The sequence below is a fragment of the Ornithorhynchus anatinus genome, chromosome 13 (genome assembly GCF_004115215.2).
Source record: "Ornithorhynchus anatinus isolate Pmale09 chromosome 13, mOrnAna1.pri.v4, whole genome shotgun sequence".
NCBI lineage: Eukaryota > Metazoa > Chordata > Mammalia > Monotremata > Ornithorhynchidae > Ornithorhynchus > Ornithorhynchus anatinus.
The window spans coordinates 16728372-16732050 of record NC_041740.1 but is presented as its reverse complement, the minus strand read 5'-3'; the positions used below and the strand labels follow the sequence as shown (position 1 = coordinate 16732050).

Below are 3679 nucleotides of genomic sequence, written 5' to 3'. Positions count from 1 at the left end.
AACAAATGACAGTGATGAAAGGGCCCTGGGGCATCAACTTCCCTGTGTTGTTTCTGCTGAACTGCACCGTCGTGAATGATTCATAGTCATTTCCATCTGCACTGGAGATGGGCCAGAAAGAAAGTACATAACAATCTTAGCTTCCCTTTACTAAGTGTGCACGTACTTTAATATCTCTAAAAAAATTGGTCTCAAAAATAAGCTTTTTCACAATTTATTAGGATACTACATATAGTCTGCTGGATCTCTAGGGGATCCTGCCTAATAATAATTGCAATATTTAAGTGCCTTCAGTGTGTCAAGCACTGTACTAAGCACTGGAGCAGATACCAGATAATCAGAGTGGACACAGTCCCTGTCCTTATGGGGCTCCTATTCTAAGGGGAAGGGAGAACAGGTATCTCATCCCCATTTTGCAGATGAGTAAGTAATCTGAGCCCCTCTCAGGGTTGCACCTGAAGAGTTTCCAATACTCTACCAGTCTTGGCTATGGGAGGCAGAGTCAAGCAGAGGCCTACCCATTCCATTCCTAGCTTGGGCAGTGGCTAGCGAGTGGAAGGCAATCTGCTACAAGTCAAAACTCACCCATTCTGGGCAGCAGCGGCACAGGAGAGAGTCGAGGGCGGAAACTCGAGTTTACTGCGCGTAGGGTGGCGATGGTAAACCACTTCTGTATTTTGACCAAGAAAACTCTATGGATACACTACCAGAATGATTGCAGATGGAGAGCAAGGAGTTCTGGGAGAGATGTGTCGGTGGTGTCGCTATGGGCCGGAAAAGATGTGAAGATGTAAAACAAGTAATCTGGGGTCTTCCCCAACTAAACCCTCAGAGAAGCAGTGTGGTTTAGTGGAAAGAGCACAGGCTTCGGAGTCAGGGGTTGTGGGTTCTAATCCCGGCTCCTCCACTTAATAACTGTGTGACTTTGGGCAAGTCACTTAACTTCTCAGTGCCTCAGTTACCTCATCTGTATAATGGGGATTAAGACTGTGAGCCCTATGTGGGACAACCTGATTACCTTGGACCTATATCAGCACTTAGAACAGTGCCAGGCACATAGTAAGCGCTAACAAATACTGTTATTATTATTATTTCCCCTCCCTCTCCCTTCCATATCACCCTTGCACTTAGATTTGTACCCATTAATTCAGCCCACCGTCAGCCCCACACCAGTTATGTACATATGAATAACTTATTTTAATGTCTGTCTCCCCACTCTAGACTGTAAGCCCATTATGGGCAGGGCATATGTCTGTTACATTGTATTCTCCCTTGAGCTTAGTACAGTATTCTGCACACAGTAAGCACTCAATAAATACAACTGATTTAATGAATGTAAGCTACTTGTGAGCAGGGAAGGTATCTTGCAACTCTGTATATTTCGCCATTCCAAATGCTTAGTACAGTGGTCTGCACACAGTAAGAATTCAGTAAATAAGATTGATCGATTGAGGCACTGATCCAACTGAGAATGGGGATTTTCTCCAAGGGAGTAGGAGTGGAAGAAGTGAGAGGACAGTACCACGCATACAGGACAGAACCTTAAAAGACCCAAAATTTAAAACTGATGGAGACATACTTTCCTATCATCCCTTGGCTTTTCTGCACTATATAGAAGTGTCTCAGTGTTTCACTGAGTTATCCAGTTCTCAGAAATTGTTTCAGGAAGTGAATTTCCTTCATTTGGTCTTCACAACCATTTTAAAATTATTATTACTATGGAATTTGCAAAGCATTTACTATGTGTCGAGGACTGTTCTAAGCCCTGGAGTAGCTACAAGTTAATCAGATCGGGTACATCCTCAGTTCCACATGGGACAGTCTTCAGTCACAGTCTAAGTAGGGAGGAGAACAGGCATCGAAAAGCCATTTATGTGACAGAAGCCAGGTTCATGCTCTGTAGACAATAGAGCTTTGCTTCTGTTTTCTCTCCTGAGAGTTATCCCAGAGTGGTGCAAGAATGTCAGAGATTTCATAAATGTAGAAGAAAAATACAAATTTATAAAATAAAAGGTCAAGCGTAAAATGCAAAGCATTGTTAGGAGAGTAGAGCATTCCTACAGCCAGTAAGGACAAGGAGTGTTGTATTATATAATCTTCCCTTGACATTTTTCAGTACCCAGAGCCTGTCTACAGGAGTCTCTGATTTCTCCAATAGCATAACTCCTCCCAAAGAGAAGGTGACTTTGGTAAAAGAATTTGAAGTTAGGAAAAGAGCAGTAGCCAAGAGATAGTTCATATTGAGATAACAGAAGACACCTAGTTTTCATGGAACACTTGCAAAATTCCATTAGTAACAACCAACAACAAGCCCTAGTCTGTCTCTGTCCCACTTATATTTAGTATATTAGCTTGGTATGTAAACTCCTGAAGAGCGGGGAATCAGGTCTACCTCCTCTCTTGTATTGTATGCTCCCACACAGAGTTCAGAGCACCACACAGAGTCCTAATTTTAGAACATATGTATTCCATGATACAAACTAAGTTCTTTAAAAATAATTATAAGTACAGTATTTATTAAGCACTTACTATGAGCCAAGCATTGTACTAAGAGCAGGTGTATTTACAAGGTATTCAGGTTGGACACAGTCTCTGTCCCACATGTGGCTCACGGTCTTAATAGGAGAGAGACTAGGTATTGAGTCCCCATTTTACAGATGAGGAAACTGAGGCCCATAGAAATTAAGTGACTTAGAGACTGATAATGTTAACAGTAATAATTGCAGTATTTAAGTGTCTACTAAGTATAGCAGGCAAAGAGCAGATCAGGGATTAGAAACCAGGTCCTCTGCCTCTGGTCTTTGCTCTTTCCAATAGGCCATGCGGCTTTCCATAAAAACAGAGTTATATCATGAATGGTTGAATCATAGGGTTTGTTTACCCAGTCTTAAATGTTTCAAATTAGAATACTTTCGAGAACCTTTGGAAAAGAATGATATCATTTGTTTAGATGCTATATACTGTAATGAAAAAAAATCACTAAACTCTTATTTAATCTTTTTAAAGTAATTAAAAGTATACCCTCACAATTGAAGTAAATGAAAAGTGGTAATATGATTATGAGCCTTTACAGAAGACTGCAGAAGTAGAAGCTTGTTCTGGTGACCGGAATGGTGGATTTACAACTTCAGTGAAGAATATGTTCAATTTATATTGGACAATAACCTTTTTATTTTCATCTTAAAGCACCTTGTGCCTGGTTAACACCTTCAGACTAGCTCTGCACAGATTTAAACTCCTCTCCTTAAGATCTTCTCGTTTAATCATATTTGTTTTTGTGTTTTCTTGAAAATTGTCGCAGACTTTTCTAATCCCCAAATTTTGTCTGGTGATGGTGAAACCATCACTACTTCACCTATTTCAGCATCCTAGACATTGCTTTTTCTGAATGAAATTCAGCTAATCAATCAGCTGTATTTATTGAGTGTACTAAACACTGTACTAAGCACTTAGGGGAGTACAATACACCCGAGTTCCCTACCCACAAGGAGCTTACAGTCTAAAGGGGGAGACAGCTCTGCTTCTGACCAGCTGTGGGACCTCTCTGGGCCTCAGTTTCTTCATCTGTAAAATGGGGGATAATAGTATCTGCTCTCGTAATTTATTAACTTCTGCATTATCCACTTTTAATCTAAGCAGGCTCTCCAGTTCAATGACTTCTTCACTGACACTGTCCTTT

General features: G+C 40.7%; 1 non-coding gene across 1 annotated transcript; it reads left to right on the top strand.

Annotated features, from left to right (window-relative positions):
* The first annotated feature begins 437 nt into the window (after positions 1 to 437).
* On the top strand, positions 438 to 575 carry LOC114816307. The gene has a single exon (XR_003764070.1). It is a non-coding gene; the product is annotated as a small nucleolar RNA SNORA7 (small nucleolar RNA).
* The last annotated feature ends 3104 nt before the right edge of the window (positions 576 to 3679 follow it).